The sequence below is a fragment of the Toxorhynchites rutilus genome, chromosome 1 (genome assembly GCF_029784135.1).
Source record: "Toxorhynchites rutilus septentrionalis strain SRP chromosome 1, ASM2978413v1, whole genome shotgun sequence".
In the NCBI taxonomy this organism is placed as follows: domain Eukaryota; kingdom Metazoa; phylum Arthropoda; class Insecta; order Diptera; family Culicidae; genus Toxorhynchites; species Toxorhynchites rutilus.
Genome location: NC_073744.1, coordinates 705336 through 724648, shown reverse-complemented (window position 1 = coordinate 724648; position 19313 = coordinate 705336).

Genomic DNA, 19313 nt, shown 5'->3' with positions numbered 1-19313 from the left:
AAAGTTGTCAAATCGGAGGCGGACTTCAAGAGAAAATGGATTTCTGTTCAAGAAAAACTACAACCTGACGTTGTACAGAACCTTATGGACGGGGTAAAGAGGAAGGTGCGAGCATACGGGCTTGGGCTCGAAGTATGGATAAAAAGAAAATGCCAAAAGTTGTTTAATAGTTTTTATTTTACTGTCTAAAATTTTCAAAAGGATCGGTCTACTGGGCGAATTTCTACAGCGTTTTTTCCGTGATGCAATTTGATGTGACACACCCTTTAAGTTGATGTTGGTCACTTTAAAGGGATGTACTTCAGCTTTAGAGCGTAGTACAATTCCTTGTCAACTACAAAAAAAATATGTTCCATTCGTGAGGCGAACGATTAATTCGTGAGGTGAACGATTCAGAAGCATTGGTTTTGATTTTAACACAAAGAACATGGAAAACCCCCGAAAAAATCTAAAAACGTACAATTGGATGAAAGCATCTACCGTCTGGAACTATCACTGATGAACGGACTACAATTAATACGATTGGACAGAACTCTGAAGGAAACGACCGAAATGGATGAAAAACTGTCAAGAATTAGCTAGGAAAAGTTAATTGGGATTACACCTTCAGATTGCTATTTGTTCCGGTCCATGGTGTCAGCCTTTTTTGAGAGCAGTTTCGGTTATATGAAATAAAAAACAAAAATTCGCTTCTAAAAAACCAGACTTCTATTTACCAGGGTTAAATTCGTATACTCATATGTGATTGTCCGGGAAGAAAGGGGGCTTAGGGTAAAAACAAGTTTCTGAGAAACATACGTTTAAAGTTTACACTACGAAAACATTCGTCGTGTTACTCGTGTTTCAGATTTTGACATAGCAAAGACGTGATTTAATTCATTTTTTTCAATTTAAAACACTTTTCAGTCGTAATTTTGTTCTAAACAATTGTTACCGGTGTGCAAAGTGATAGATTCGTATGCGTCATTGAAAGAATCGATGAGTATGGAGCAATGTATCTTGCTTCGTATGAGAAATAATTTGACGATTATATTTTTAGTTTTTTTTAATGTTACGCGCCTTCACACAACAATAAAGTTCAAATGGCCAGTCTTATAATTATATCCTACACTATATACTTCAATTCAACCGACTTCTTACATATCTCTAGAAGCTCAGAAAAATTGAGTGGTTCTATAGTTGTGAAACGCAGTGTATATAATTTTGAATTCGATTATATACAGTTTGAAAAAAAATATTTTTTTGAAATATTTCATATACGATTTATTTCAAGGAAAAATGTAATATGTCAACGTTAAGGTGAAATTTAATTGGCTCTTAAAAATACAGTAAAGTAAAAATCGTGATTTTTGAAGATTTTAAGTGAATTTCACCAAGAATTGTTTATAACGATATTGCAGCGAAATTAAGATATTTATTATTAAAGAACAAATTGTGGAGCAGTTGAAAACCTTTGATGAAAACAATCAAGTTTATTATGAATTTTTGAAATAAAATTAATAATAAATCCTTCAAAACCATTATCTTTTGAGTTTTTCATTTCTAAAATGTTATTTGAATTCACTAATTTAAATGTTTCACAACTATATACTGCACTTAACTCTGTCATATTTCAAATAGAAGTAACAGAATCGTCTTACGTAGCATACTTTTTAATATAGATCCAGTTGGAGGCAAGTAGAGCCCAAAACAAAAAAAAAAGTTTTATAACTCTGTCATTGTTGAAATTCGACCATATGCGTAGAAAGATTTTTTTCATCAAATATGATCTTCTATTACTTCCTGAGAGATTCTGGATAAATTAATTTTCTTATGTGAGAGAGGGGTGAAAAAAAATTTTTTTTTTATTCAAGAAACGGAAAATATTTGTATAAAAAACAAATTTTGAAAAAGGATTTTTAACTCGATTATTTACAGTGACAAGAAATCAGAGGCTATACATAATCGATTCCTGTTTTCGAAAAAATAATTTGAATTATCAATTTTATTTATTTATTTATTTATTTATTTATTTATTTATTTATTTAGTTATTTATTTATTTATTTATTTATTTATTTATTTATTTATTTATTTATTTATTTATTTATTTATTTATTTATTTATTTATTTATTTATTTATTTATTTCTTTTAAGTATCAAACAGATTACATTAAATCCTACAGATACATATATATCTAAACTAATCTAAACTTACACATGAACACATTCAAACTTGTTTAGACCATTACAGAAACAATCAAGTAACTAGAAGATTATCATAAAACAAATTCTTAAGTCTAACACGGGACACATTGAAATCATAACAACGATAACATCTATTGAACGTTCTGCACATGTTAAGTAACGGTTCATTTGCGCCGTAGTTCGTTCGAGAGGCCGGGACGGTAAAAAAATAATGAGAACGTAAGTTCACGCGTCTGATGTTGATGTCCAACTGTTGCAACAGTGCACCACAATCGATATCAGATCGCAACAGATCAACAATAAATATCGATTTGGAAACGTCACGGCGAACACTTAATAATTGTAGGCTCATCAAGATGCATCTACATTTATATTCTGGCAGATTGAAACGATCCCTCCATGGTAACCAACGAAGAGCAAAGCGTACGAATCTCCGTTGGATAGATTCGATGCGATTCACACCGTTGCTGTAGAAAGGTGCCCATACTACAGAACAGTATTCTAAAGTTGATCGAACCAAAGACGAATAGAGCGCCTTCAAGCAAGAAACATCTCTGAATTCTCCGGCGAACCGAAATATGAAGCCGAGTTGTTTTGACGCCTTAGCGGAAACGTAAGCAACCTGATCCTTGAAGGTCAGTTTAGAGTCAAGTATGACCCCCAAGTCTTTAATATTCGACTCGCGGTTTAGGATATGATCCTGCAAGCAGTATGTAAAACAGATTGGTGATTTTTTCCTACAGAACGTGATAACTGAACATTTTGAGGCGTTTAGCACAATTCTATTTCTATGACACCAATCAGCAAAAACGTCCAACTGCTTCTGAAGAAATAATGCGTCGCCTTGGTCCTTTATAACAAAATAAAGTTTAAAATCGTCGGCGTATGATAGCTTCATGCACTTAATAGAAAAATGAACGTCGTTCAAATATAGTAAAAAGATGAAAGGACCAAGGTGACTTCCTTGAGGTACGCCAGAAGATACAGAAAACGATTCAGAAATATGATCACCAATTTTTACAGCCATATATCGACCGGTAAGGTATGAGCGTAGCCAATTGAGGAGAGAACCGTGGAAGCCAAGTAGCTCTAATTTGGCATTCGCAATATTATGATTGATTTTATCAAAAGCAGCCGAAAGATCGGTGTAAATAGCGTCGACTTATCAATTTATTTTTGTTTCAGCATATATTTAAAATTTTTATTTTTTTTTGTATTTTTTGTGAAAATTTAAATAATTACCTACAATTTATTCGTTGACCATAATTGTTTATGTATTATAGTTTCTGAGATTTAAATTTTTGTAAAAAATTAGGAAAAAAAACTTTGGTCCTTTCCAAAAAATAGTATTTTTTTATTATTCCAAGAATGCAAATTTGCTTATTATCTGTTATTTTCAAATGATCTTTCAAACCAGTATGGATGTATCAGGAATTTTTTGTTCACTTCAAAGCTACATCGATAAAATTTTTGTTTTTATACATGTATTCTCGACATAATGTCGTAATGCTCTGTGATGGCAAAGAACAGTAAAACCATGTTTTTGTGTGTGTTTTTTTTTGATGCAATATTTTTTTGTGCGATTTCTTTTGAGCGACTTTTTTGTGCAGCGTTTCAACAAAATTAAGTCGTCGGTCTGTTTTTTTTCTATCTTCGATATGTATTTCATCGCTTAACAATGGGGCTGTGTCAGCTAATTCCCATTCTCAAGTTTTGTTTTTTTTTTTGTTTTAAGTGTCAGTAGGCAAAGAGCAAAGAGTTGATTTTATGATCTGCGAAGTTAGTAGGCCGCTTATTAAAGTGAAAAAAGGAATTCGAATGTTGATAAGGAATGGAATCATTAGGATTTGAGTTATTTTCTTAAGGAAACTTTTTTATGCGGTCTCTATCCACCGCATGAAAAAAGTTTTTTTTTCAAATTGTGTAGCGAACACTATTTTTTAAAGCTACTTGTGAAGTTTAGTACGATTTTTTTGTGCGGTTCCTATCCCCCGCACAAAAACGGGTTTGCCTGTAATACAAAATATGAATAATCTTGAAGTTCACGAGAAATTACAATAGACAGTCAAAGTCAAGTCATTGATCGTTGGACCTTGAACTAAAGTTAGGTTTTGCTCACACTCATGATCAGTGTTGCCAGATTTAAATCTGTACCGAAGGGGTCAAAAATCTTACTCATCTGTACTTTTTTTTTCTAAAAATCTGTACCATCGAAAATATTCGTTGTAAAGAAAAAAATAATTTATTAGCATTTAAAAATATTCATTTATTTACTACAAATACTACATTCATATTTACAAGTCATTCGTGTGTTGTATGATGCTTATACATAGTTTTTTTTGAATCTAGATTGCATACTATCATTTTTTAAAATTATCGAGCTGCCACCACGATGTTCGACCTAATCCTTTGATCTCAAAATAACGCTCATCGTATCGTTGCTAAATCGATTTCAAAGCTTATTTTTGTTCTGATTATATGCAGAAAAGATCGCTCGACAGTTGCTGAGGAGTGGGGCATAGTGAGAACGATATAAACAAGCATCGAAGCGCCGAAAAGCCGAGCGATCCGTCAATTCTTCTTAGGTCAAATTGGAAAAGTTTCGGGGATTTAACATTGCCGTAGACTTGAGCGTCATCAAAATATTTTTCTCATTTGTTTGATCAGCTCCACGAAAAAATTGGCAACGAATATTCTTTGAAATGAGCAGCCTTTCGCTGTCCATTGTTCTGATAATTTCTTCTGCTGCTATTCTAATCCTAAATTCTTGTAGCTTTTCAAATGACCTTCATATTTAATAGCTTTGGACATTGAAACAACGTAAGATTCCTCGCAGATATTAGTGAGAATGATCAAATGAAAATCTTTCAGCTCTTCATGTGGCATCGTGAATTCAGGTTTTTCAGTCTGCAACAAACGATTCAATCTGTTGATCTGGGACAAAACATACGTCGTATCGTCCGACGCGAACCCTTTCAGACGATCCTTGTAAGGAATTTCGTCCTTATGAAACAATCATTGCATTGTAAATGCTTTTATGATCAGCAGCACCAAATGATACTGCGGCGTAAAATCCGTCATGTATCTTTGTACCTGTTGTTTTGTGCAAATGTAAGAAATTTCACAAATGGGAAAAAATCTGTACCAATCTGTTCTTTTTGGCGGAAATTTGTACTCTGTACCGCACAGAATCTGTACCAAAAATAACGAAAAATTCTGTACCATTCCGAATAAATCTAAACGCAACGTCCGCAAGTCCGTTGGGCAACCATCGCACAAATGTAATTTGTAATTTTTTTTTTATTCCAATGGATTTTGTTTGAAAAAAAATTGGTCACTCCGATCAAAATATTGTGAATAAAAAACAAAGAAATAGAAGTAAAAAGTATCATAACTTCACACCGTCTATTGCTTTAGGCAAGTTTGTATTACTCATGGAATTTGACACTAATAAGTGACATAAAAAATGATTTCGGGCAATCAACCTCCGGTCGACCGCCCAGTGACTCTGAGCCGTCGCAATCAAGCGACCAATTAACCACAAAAAAAAACTCATTTTAAAGAATGGCATGGCATTATACCATTTTCCGTTGGTACGATCTACTGTGAAACTATGTCCACTGTGTGAATAATTACGCTCCGATTAGATTCAACCCGTGGAAGCAAAAAATAAAAACCCCGAAGGTGTTCGGAGCCAGATTCATACCCAGCTAGATAAGATTAACCATTTGGGTAACAAAAAGTTCTGCGTCGCATATTTCACTCACGAAGGGTCCCTTCCGCCTCGATAGCGAAAATCGTGCCGATGCCGACCTTTGGCTCTATGCCAGTGCTATTTTAAATTTCGCTGATACCCTCCCTTCCGATTGCTATACATCTCTCACCAGCATCAGCCTTCTCCTGGAGGCGATATGCCCTCATAGAAATTGGTTGAATCCCCTGGAATTTGTTTGCGCAATAAATTGATCTAGATAATAGCTATTTACATCTTGTGCACACCGAACGAGGGAGGCTTGTACATAGCAGCCACCTTTGGCAACCACTGAGCGGGCGATGGAAGTAAATGAATCGAGGGTTGCTTCGGTTCTCCTGCACTTCGGAAACTGTAGGCTTCTGGGATGCCTCCCGGCTGAGGTAACCCCATTCACTCTCGTATCGAAGCGTATCCCGAGCCGTTGCTGTCTCTATCTACGGCTTCGATGTGGCAGTCAACCGATAAGTTTCCACCGGCAGACGAAGGGAGTCAGGTGCAGAGGGTGGTAGTGTGGGATAGCGTCAAGTGTAATTTATATCAATGATTATGGCTTTTTATCAAAAAAGAACCATCGACTGCACGGGCGAACGAACACTGCGTTGAGAAGAAAAAAAAAGGTTAATGCCGGCTCCTGAGCGGAGAGGAGGAAAAGCAAAGCTCTAATGCTTTTCGGTGTTTCTCTCCTTTTCCTCACCCCCTTTTGAAGCTGGTGGTTTTTGATTGTGTGGTGTGGCAGATTCTAAAGTAAAGTATTCTGCCGCACTGTCGCTCTCTTTCCACACATCGATCGGTGGTGGTCGCAGAGTCAGGACCAGAGCCCATCAGTGTGCCTGGGAAACGGCTACAGGGTGTTAGGGGGAGAAAGAGTGAGCGAACGGTGCGACGAGGTTGACAGTGGTGTGGTTCACATTTGGTTTTGCAGCAACAGACACCGCAGTCAGCGGCAGCATATACGAAACACCGACGACGCTAAGCTCTCTGCAACAACCGAGTGCTGTTGTTTCTCAATGCTTAGCCTTGTTCTGCCTTTGCTTGACTCCTTTTGCCCGACCATTTTTGACATTTCGAAAACGTTTCAGTTCACTCGCGGAGGTTCCTTGATTCCTCGCAGTATTCTGGCCGCAGTTAGCCTGCGATTCGCGTGTGTATTCCCAGAATCCGTCAAAAAAATCCTAGGCCCAACGTGAGTTCGTCGTCGAGTGTAATAACAGCTGTTTGCGTGTGTATCCCTATTTTCTGGAGAAATTCATCAAAGCATGGCAAGTTGTGAAAGGAAGATATCGGCTATGCTCGCAATTTGGCCTCTCAGAAACCGCGTTCGGAAGCGTGAAAAATCAATGCTGGCATTCGATGGTTCGTGATGCGTATTTATCAGTGCGCTAGTGATAGTGTGTTAGTGTATTATTCTTCACCGAGAAGATGTGTCATAGTCTCCGTCAGAAATCGAGACAATCACCGATCGCAGTCAGAGGTAAACTGATTTCCCAAACCATGTTTTCAATGCTGTCATTAGAAAGTTTTCAGAATTTTCTTTTCCCGTTTTTTTCATCCGTATCGACCGACTGACGTATGAGGGAAGAAGGGATATCAATAAAAAACTTCAACCCATAAAACAGCAAAGGAAGAATTATTCAAAAAAAGAAAAGAACAAAGATCACAGTGCGTAAGGGATGACCAAACTTTCTACTTATTTATGATTTTACGACTTGTTTTTGCAATTTTTTTTGCACCGGGTCACCCTTTTTCGCAATGTAATCGTTGTCTGCCTTTTGTTGGATGTTTTCTACTCGGAAAGTCTCATCATAGCGTTTGATGAGCTATTTGTTTCTTGTAATTTTCTATCGAGTTATTTTGCTGGTTTCGGGCAATAAAAATCTGCTCATATAGGCGAATATGAATGGGTTATGGCTGAGAAAGACCTTGGATCAGCTTCGGGGAGGACAGTTAGAGTGCAGTTCGAGCACTCCGCTAAAGGTCATCTTTTCTGCCAAAACAAACCGTTAACCAAATGTTCCCTAAATTAATGAACTAAGATGACTGGCTCGAGATGATGGCTTGGCATTGGAAACATATGATGGATATGTTCGATATGGGTAATTTACGTCGAAAGGGGGTTTCGCATTGCCTGAATTCTTATTATAATAGTTCCCAGAGGGGGTATTCTACATTGTACTAATGGTTTGTTTCTCTTTCCTTCTTTCAGGTAAGCAATTCCACTTTGTGACAGGAACAAACAATTCTTGTAAGTGTATATTTTGGCAGAATTATCACATGATAAATTTCAAAGCTTAAACCACGACTCATTCGTAAAACGAATAGCTCTCTTTTTCCCCTAATTATAAAAAGAGATACTTTGAAAAATCTCAAAACATCCATTATAACAGCAAAGTATTTATTTTTTTGAATAGTAAACGTTGTTGTACACGATAGTTTGAATATTACTAATGATACTTTTGTCATCCTAAACGATACCTTCGAAAAATTAATCTAAATCATCGTACGTAATATTAAACCTAATTAGATTAGGATTTTGTAACATTTTCCCGAATACCAGTCACCTAGAACATGTTTACCCAAAGTACATTTACCCTGATGTAACAAGTACCCGAATGACGTTCACCCGAATACAGCATTCACACGAATGCAACTTTTATCCAAATGCTACATTTACCCGAATGTAACGAATATCCGAATGGAGAAGAAACAATGTCAAACTAATAATTGAGATTATTTTAATACAAAATGCAAGCGAAATAGGAAGTAAAATGAAAAGTTGTAATGACGAAATTTAAAATAACGCGGGAGACTTCACTGATTCATTTATAGAAATATTTGTAGGCACTATCAATATAGCTCCTCCTTTTCTTTCCGTATTGCTATTCAAGGCTAATTGACCATTTATACATTAACAAGGGCTTTGGAACTTTTTTTTCGAAAACGTAGCAGTTGATTTTACCATAAAAAACATTAATGTTTTGGAAATGTGAAATGAATTGGCAAGAAAACAAAGTGTAATATTTAATTTTTCTTTCTCTTTGAGCTTCTCTTCTTTGTGGAGTTAAACGGATTTCAATTTATCAAAGCTTTGATCTGTTTAATTATTCCTTTCATACTCATCCAGGATTCTTTAACTTTCGGGTGATTGTTCTATTCGGATAAATGGTAATTGGGTGGAGCTTATTTCTTGTTCTAGAATATCCTCATATTGTACTGTTCTCTTATCTCTGATTGATCGAGTTTAAACTATTGGGAGATTGAAGTGTAAGAGATATAGTCATTCCAGTTTAAAGAGGTAATAGATCTAGTTGCGTGCTTTGCTAATTACCATGATTATCCGCTAGAGTGATTAAAACAGAAAATATTTTTTTCATCATGATGATCATATCAGAAAAATTTGCTCGAATTTATTTTTATTCTACGCGTATAGGCGCTCGAAATGCATCAATAATGTGTAGAAACAAACTTGAAAAACCATCATTTATATAAAGCTTTTGATTGATTTTATATAATAGTGAAACTTTATTGCCAGTATTATTTGTGAAGAACGTAATATGCAACGCTGTTTTTTCTTGGTATTACTCTACTACCCACATAATATACGAGTTTTTGGATTGCGATGAATATACAACGTAGCGCTTATCAAAATTAAATATAATACCTTATACTTAAAAAAAATTGTAAATAGTACATTCGAGTAAATTTTACATTAGGGTATGTTTTAAATTGAAAAATTCGGATGAATGTCTTTCGAGTAAATATTACATAATAATAATTGGAGTTGATTGAGAACATAAATTCACAAGGTTCCGCTATTCTTGAGTTAGTTCTGAATTCATATTTTATTCTCGCTATTTGAAAATCTCATTTTTGCAGAGAATCATGAAATAATTAAACTGTTATTAGTTCAAGAATTTCCTTTAGTGAAAACATTTTCAACAAGTTGTGAATTTACTGATATCGTTTTACTTGGCCATGAGAACAACTATAAACATATATTGGACACACTCTTGGCCTTAAAGAAAAATAAAGAATTTACTTCGAATTTTTGTGCTCTCTCATTTTGTATTAAAATAATATTTTTATTATACGATATTTAACATTGTTCCATTGTTATAGGATATTTAACATTGTTCCATTATAAGGCTAAATTTTCTAGTTTTTAAACATTTCAGTAAACACATTTTTTATTTGATGTGAGCATGTGTATTTGACAAAGATGTCTGGGAAGGGAAATATTTTTTTTAATATTATTCAATTTATGCGGAGAATTTCTGTGACCAAAGCAACAACGAATTCAACCAGTCTGATCGATCTTTTTTCAGTTGGTTCATAAAACGTTCTAATTAGACCTTTTACTACGGACAAACTCTTAATTGAATGAAAAATTACCATATTTCACAGCCACAGCCAATCGATAGACAATTTTGAAAACTTAGAAAAATACTATGCGAAGAACAATGTTTCGATGAAACAAAATTTATTTATATTTTCAACATCAAATTTAAAAAAGGACTAAAAAACAAATTGTTATAGTGTTTTAGAAAATCTACTATAATTTTGCAACTATATCAGTAAGTACTAATGTTAGACGGTAATTTTTAGCCCAGTGTACCCCCAAAACCTCTGCCAAATTTTATATTGATGAATTAAGTTACATTTAAACCAGACATCTGGGTTTTGAGCCAGAATTTTTTGAAAGAAAGTTCAATGATTTTGAAAACGCTCTTTTCAAAAATCAATCGTAATTTTAATTGATCATATAATAATGAAAATAATGATTTTGGATAGTTTCCATTATAAGTACCAAATACCAAAAAATTAGGAGACAGTCGGGTCAGCGGCCGGTCTATTCGGCGTGGAATTGCTCTATAGGAAACCTTAATTAAGATCGGATTTGACTATGTTAGTCTTCCGAACCTTTTTCCAATCACAACTATTCTTGGTTTTCTATCCTAAATATTAATAGCCTAAACTAGTGATTTCACTTTGCTGTTTCCAATATAACATTCGAATAAGTGAACATCGTAACAATATTATTCTTGAAGTGTGGAATTTATTTATATATCTACTAGCTGACCCGGCGAGCTTCGTCACGTCCAAAACTATTTTTTTGATATGAATTCTTTCGAGCATCCATGTTTTCTTACCGAGCGAACCTTCGTGGTTTCAATCGCAGACCTTTTCATTGATTGATCTTTACCATTTCCATTTACTATAAATTTCCTATTATTTCTACCAAGACTCACCAGAGACGAATACAACAAAATAAAAATGACTCGAATCGGACCATTCTCGGGTTTTGCGCTTAGCAACACATTTGACCTTCCATTTCTATTTATATAGATAGGAGATATAGGAGTGCATTATTTCGTCTAAAAATTCGTCTGTCAGGCAAGTTAATTTGATGATTCCAACCTGATCTCTTTGGACTCTTAACTGTTTCTTAGAAATTATTGTTTTCCGTGCTTTTTTTGTCATGCTCTAAATGAGATATCTGGGGCCGCAGATATCTGAAATTTCTCGAAACGCTAAGTCTCCCCTTCAACTGAGCGAAAGAGAAATTTTGTGCAAGACCAAACTACATGCTTAATATTATTTTAAGGAGTATTGAGTTTAGTTAAACAAAACAAATCAACTTCTATAAAATTCACAGGCCTAAACTCGAATTAGACCCTACTTATCATGTAATCGAAGCTGATACAACAATTCTTGCAAACAACAAGCATGTTTTGTTGCAATACATTTAAACAGCTATTTTTGTCGTGACTTTTTTATACACTCAACAACAAAATTAGAGGAACAGAGTACGAAGTCGAATATTTTAGGAGAATTTTGAACTGCTGTAACTTCGTAAAAAATCAACGCATGAAGATGGGATGTACCTCACTTTGATGCTTCAACTTTTAAGTTTTGGAATATTCCACGAATATATTTTTATCTGGATGTGTGTAGATGTAGTGGACAAAAATATCGGGAAGAAATAAAAAATCGATTTCTTTCTGGTTTTTCAAATTGTTTGTAGACCAACACATTTTTTTGCTAACCAACTCAATAGCGAAACTAATTAACCTTATCAAATAACTTGCATTTCGTTTCGTTCCTACAATGTACCTGTAGGACCACTCCATACAGAGATATTTCTGTTTGAATGAGAAATTAACCCTTCGCCTTTTAAGAAAAACAAAAACAAAACAAAAACACTTAAGCTTTGTTGACCATTAAGGAGCATCTTATTACTCAAAATAGTACTGTTTCGCGAAAATAATTTGATATATGGACAGAATAAAGTTTTTTTCACTTTACTACAAGAATTTTTTTTTTATAAAAACATATTCATGGTAAAAAACTAAAAATATGTTTAATAAAGACAAATGCCTCAAATTCCGAACAGCAAAAATACAATTTAAACTAAATCATAACTCTTGAACTACTGTACCGATCTAGATCATCGATATATTAAAGACAATAAGCTAGTCTTTGAATATTATATAGGGTTGGGGAAATAGAAATGTCGTATTTCTGATCGAAATTTTACGCTTTATTTAACATACTTAAAATTATCCAATTTAAGTCTAATATGCGTCGTTTTGTTCGCAAACTTGTTGCCATTTAGAAGGCAAATTCATTATCTCCCCCCCCCCTCCCACTCTTATGAAACCACCCCTCCTTATTTGCAAAAAAAAACTCAGACAGCCAGTTTTCGCAAGCCTCTTTTGAGGCTTCACCTATCACCAAGAGCGTTTTGCATGGACCGGAAGAGATGATAATCACTTGGAGCCAAGTCCGGACTATAAGGTGGGTGCAATAGGACATCCCACCCGAGCTCCCGTAGCTTCTGGCGGGTCATCAAAGATGTGTGAGGCCGAGCGTTGTCCTGGTGCTATTGATCATTTCTGGCCGCTTCTGGTCAAACGGTCAAGCTGCTCACAGTAGAGAACCGAATTGAGGGTCTGGCCATAGTTGAGCAGCTCATAGTAGATGATTCCCTTCCAATCCCACCAAACACACAGCAAAACCCCTCCTGGCCGTCAATCCGGGCTTGGCGATGGTTTGGGCCAGCTCACCGCGCTTGGACCACGAGTTTTTTGGTTAAGGTTGTCGTACGTGATCCACTTTTCATCGCCAGTCACCATCTTCTCCAAAGATGTGCGAATAGTTACAGTATCAGGTCCATAAACTACACGATTTTTTTTCGGCCGCCTTCGTTGCTGTTTTACCTCGCAGGTAATAAAAACGTTAAATATGGCGAATTTCTTGCTTGGTGGACTCCATCTTTGACGCGCTATAACTTGAGACTGAAAAGTACAATCACAACACTGTCAAAACGACACTTGTAGCACATATTGTCGTCTTTAAATAGCCGTATAGTATGACCCGATGCGATAAGTACAACACAAGATATGTTTAAGTGTTGCCATATATTGACAATATACGACATTTCTTTTTCCCCAACCCAATACTTGCAAATTTGAAAAACCAGGAAATTTTGAAAAAGAAAACAATATTATTGATGTTGTTTGTTTTTATAGTTAAGATGTTTTCGGAACCAAGAGCGCTATATTTTTTTTTCTTGAAAGCTGAGTTTTTTTTACATGAGATATCAAAACATCAGAAATGTGATTTTTATCGTTTTTGAGTTATGATTTTTAAAAGGATGGTACGATGAGTCAAATTTTTCTCTTTTTCCATGAATGATTTTTTTAAGAAAGAAGAAGCTTTGTCAATGCCATTGTCAAAAATATAATGCCCTTGGTTTTGAAACCATGTAAACTATGAAAAACATACAGTCAATAATTACGAAAACTTGGCAAAATTGGCTATACATCAAAAAGTACGCTATGTAAGACGATTCTGTTACTTCCGTTTTAAAAATGAAAAGAAATTATATTTTATGTTTCTATAATTTATATTTCTATATTATATTTAAACCACCTAAATTGGTAGATTTAGGTAACATATTAAGAGTAGAAAACTGAAAAGTTAGGGCTTTATTTATTGTTAATTTTATCTAAAAAAATGTATAATAAACGTGATTATTTCTATAAACTAAATTGAAGCTCTCTAAACGCTCTACAATTTGTTTTTCGACATCTAACTTCTATATTTTCTAATTCCGCTTCAAAAACCACAATTTTCCCCCCTTGTACTAATAACCAATTAAGTTTCACTTCAAATATAACGTTTTATTTTTTTTAATTGAAATAATTTTTTTCTCAAACTGTAATAGAGTCCAAAATTATATACAATCGAGTCAGTATATAATCGAATGTATTGGCTGTATTTGCCTGAAAATAGAGTGTTCAAACATCCACTGTTCGGACCTTACCTGCAAACATCAGAAATTACTGAAATTTTTTTTTTATCTGTATTATAGTGACTTTCAACTCATTTGGTTGGTTCGTCACTTTTACTTCCATTTTTGGAAGAATGTCGGGAGTGAGAATTGAACTCGTGACCTATAGCGTGAGAGGCATGGATGTTACCATAAACTGTTTTCTAAAACACTTCAGAAAGCGTGTTTTGGTGCTTTTTCTAAATCGTCGCAAAAAAAATCAAATTTATTTTTTTTTAATTTTTTTTCGGCAACTGTTGCTTTCAGCCTTGTAAAAAATTTATTAGAATTTTCAAAACTATTTTCCGATTTGCGGTGCCATCAATATTTATTGGATTATTCATCATCTAAGACGAAAGGGTATTTTTCATTCAAACAGAAATATCTCTGTATAGAAAGGTCCTACAGGAATGTTCTATGAATGAAACTAAAACTGTTTGTTTATTTTAGATATGCTATTGCTAATAGCAATAGATTTGCTATTGAGTTGATTAGCAAAAAATTGTGTGGGTCTACAGAAAGAAATCTATTTTTCATTTCTTCCCGATATTTTTATCCACTCCATTTTAACACACTCGAAAAAAATATGCACGTAAGATTATCCAAAAAAAAATTGTAACTTCAAAATGAGGTATATCCCATCTTCGTGCGTTGATTTTTCACGAAGTTACAGCATTTCAAAATGCCCCTAAAATAGTCGACTTCGCACTTTGTTTCTTGAATTGTTTTGTCGAGTGTGGTTATTTTTCAGATTCATATTTTTTTCAACTAGCATCAATCGGTAACACAATATCGGTATTGCGAAAAACATTATGAAAAATTGAAAACATTCACTTTTCCATAATTACGGATGAAAAGTACAATTGATTTGAAACAATAGTTCTGAAAATAGTAACAGCATAGTTACTGTTTGCGAAGCTGCGGTTTATTTCCGAAATTTTCCTTCAGTGGAACTTGAATTATAGCCGATAAAATGGAAATACTGGAAAATACTGCAGGCTACTGGTGATTTGTTCACATCATACACAAATAACGTTAAACACTACATATTTGAACAATTTCTGAAAATAAATATTTCATTGAACACTGATCGCAAATCTATTACGAATTTCCTAAAATCCTCCGACGGAACGTTTCCGAAGTAACATTTTGAAGCCTAGTTGATACGTTAGAACTTACATAGCGAGAGCGAAAATCAAAATGAGACGCACCCTGCGAAGTGATGGTTCACCATCACTGCCGACCATATACGAGAAGGAGAAAGACTTATTCGAACAGAGCGAACAGGCTAGCTATTGTCTCATGCCTTATAATGCCACCCCGTTCAGTTCCATGGCGCTGCCTCATCCAGCCATGCTCGTAAAAACATGGCCGTCGTAAAGCTGTGTTATTATCACACCCATAAAGGGCGGATTTTACGATCGTCGCTCGGCGCCGGTAGCCTCTCTGCGGAAACTCTTGCATTTTTCTCTTTCTCATTATTCTCGTTTGGTCGCCGCCATGTTGCCATCTCTGTTGCACTGGGAGAGTCAGGTGCACCGCACTCTCTGCAATAGAGGAATTCTTTCACCGTCTGAGCGAGAAAGCACAAAAACAAAACATTTCGAGAGCAGTAAAAAGAGAGATAGGTACAGGATAAACCGCCCGGAAGAAAAATTTTGTGAAGCGTGAACGGTTATATGAAATTGTAGTCTATATTGCGTCTAGTGCGAATAAAAATCCAATACTTCTCGCTCGTCTCGCTATTTCGGGCTTTGGTTCGTGTTGAGAAAAGAGAGAAAGAGAGCATCAGCTTGGAAACGCTTCCAAGTTTTGTCTCTCGAGAGTAAATAAGCTTTCGGTTTGCTTTTCGGTCGGTTTCTATTGAATATGACCAAGAAAATGCTCTGCTTCTAAACTACATAAGGGTGTAGTGAGAGGACCCGCTCATTGGCAATTGAGGCGAATAAAATTGGAACGGTTTGTGCAATTTTTACATCGTCCTTCCCAGAGAGATGAGGAAACAGCATCTCAAGCGTTTTCCCTGCTATTTTCGGATCGTGTGCGAAAACTTCTACGATAATCTTATTGGAATTTCATTAATCCTCTGCGACGCGATGTTGGGAGCTTACCTTTATTGAAACTTCTCGCCCTGTTCTCATCGCAGCCGGTGGTCTCAGAGAAATCTGGAAATATCACACTTCTAGTGCTATTTCTGCAAATACCTTATCAGTACATGATTTTTTTTTGCTGCAGAAAATGTTCCCAGAAGCGATTTGTTGAAGCCATTTAGTTAAACTGTTTTCATATAGGACAATTACTGATGACCCTTTCCTATGTCCTCAATATCGTTTAGATCGGAATGTGTTATCAAGGCTTCTTCTACAATTAGGCCTCAGGGTTTTAAGTTACTCTTCCAATGAAGTTTTACTTGTGTTACTGCGCTTGTTCTTGGTCGTATGTAAAATTTTAGGTCCTACTTTATTTGCAGGTCAAGTTATGGAAACTACTTAGGCGCAATTACGAACCTCATTTATCACATATCAATGAATCGCGGTATTTATCTCTGGTTCAAATCAAATATTCGATGCTATTCATCAACATTAGAAACCGGTGAAGGATCCTTATGATAAGCGGTGCCAGTTTCAATCTCACAAATGTGTATGAGTATCACTGATTTCCTGTCAAACTGAGGCAACAGACTAACATGAAAGCGAATTCTTACTGATTTAAAATTTACTATTTTTAGAATAATCAGGAAATTCGTCATAAAAAACGATAATCTGTCGATAAATAAAAAAAAGATTTTAACGAAAGATATGTTGAATTATCATCTCGTTGAAATATGCTTTTCCTTCGATCACTTCATCTCATCCATCGTGGCAACATGAAATGAAAGCATCCGAGCGAAAAGCTCAAAAAGTTCAATTTTCTCGTTATTTTACGAGCCACCTGATTGCGACTAGCGGAAGCTATAAAACTTTTCGCCCTTTTTTGTCTCTCATCTTCGGTATCTGAGACGATTTCTCTTGATTCAACGAGCCAAAGGCAGACAAGTGGGAGTGAAGCTTGTTCTCTTTCTCTTTCTCTGTTATTCGCGCTAATTTTCATCAAAAATGTTCCAAACGGCAGGGAGTAAAAGAAATGAAGCTCATAAAACGTTTTATTGCCTTGTTCAAGTTATTATTGAGCCACTTCAGATCCAATTTGAACTAGCTCCTGTTTACGAGCTGTTAATAGCACTAGTAAAAATTTATGACTTGTTTTGGTCGCGTGGATCATTTTCGGAAAGTAAATGCAAAGAGCCGGTCGGTTCTTATGTGTGCTTTTTCGCCTTCATACTTTCTTCAATCATGCGCCCGATGGCACTGCTCGCATTTATGCTTCCTCCTTGCTTCGAGAGCTTTGCTACCTAGAAAAAACAATCATGCACGCATCGAGACAAAGAGGGCAGTAAAATCGTACAACTTATGTTCGTTGATTTCCATTTCGCTCTTGACGAGAAGTTTTCGTAACTGGACGAAATCGAATAGAAAATCCAAGTATTAATTAAAATGTCGCAGCGTCGTGGAATTTGGACCCGCTCCCTTCGGATGAACTGAAGCGGTTCTTTCATAATATTATTATAAACTACCAGTCGTTAGATGCATGTGAGGTATGTAATAAACTCGCTGAGTATATGTACAACTACAGTCGTTAAAATTAATTTGATTGTCGTTCACATGTTTTTTTTTCTTGGTTGACTTCTGCGACACGATCGTATTTTTTTTCGCCATAGAGAAGAAGAGAAAAACACATATTTTTTTTAGCTTCAATGAATCAGAATATTGTTGGTTGAATGTGTGGTTGTCTGTAACGGTAACTATATCAACACCAAAGTGGAACAGCACCGAACCCTTCTCCTCTGACAAGCCGAGGAGGTGTACCATCAAGGATAATAAAATTTGATTTAATGGCCTCGTTTAATGACTTTTAAAGGTCAAACACACAGTTCCAAACAGTGTCAGACTTGTGGCCATCAGGTTGGCTGGCAGCACGCCGTCTAACAATTCTTCAGCCAACAAAATGAGTCTTTTGACGGATTTCAAATGATGATTGAGTTATCATTGTGGAATTCCTTTTCACACCTCAAAGTTTTTATGGTTATTTTATTGGGCTGGTAGTCAATGGGTTGTTCCATCGTTTGTTTGTTTCTTTTCACCGTCACTGTATAGCCTTTTTTTTTTTTTTTATCCCATTTATTTATTTAAGGCTCATTAGCATTTTACCTGTAATAGAGCCGAATTTTAATCGTGTACATGTCACATGGTTATCATATCTATAATTAGCACATTACACAGTTGCCATTCGCCAGTATTCCTTCTATACCATTACATATGGTACATTCACACAGTAGCCATTTAGGCGTAAGAGTATTCTTTCTGTTCTTCCATTATCCTGTTGAACCACCGGACAGCGAGACAGTTGGTTGATCATTGTTGAGTTATTTATAGAAAAGTAGTCCGATGTATCTGGCAGAGCAGAGCAGTTGTATGGATGAATCGATCTTATTTCGACCGTGGATCGATCTCCATCGCTGATGATTGTTGCGTGGACGTAGCTATTCTGTAACAACTTAAGATGGTCAATGAGGGCCCTGAGTTTTGAACTCACGATCGATCGCTTACTAAGCGAACGCGCAACCAATGTGGCTACGGAGACCCCCTCTGTATAGCCTTATTTTCATATGTTGTGTTTTTAGGTGCAATTTTGTCGGTTGAAGTTAATCAAGGAATGTGCAATACACTATAGCTCAAGGTCAAAATTCGATTCTAATGTTTTTAAATATCAAAAATATAAAAAAAGTAGAAAGGGATTCTCAAACTATTTTGGGCAAGATACCCCTTTTCCAGAATGAGGTGATACTATTGACCCCTATACTGCCCATGTTTGTATTGGAGACGTAAACGACAAAATGAAGAAAATCGACTTTTTCTCTGTTTCGCATTCTACACAATGTAATACGTAAGCTCAACATGCGAACAAACATTTTTGTTCGACAACATTTGAGCAATTTTGAAAAT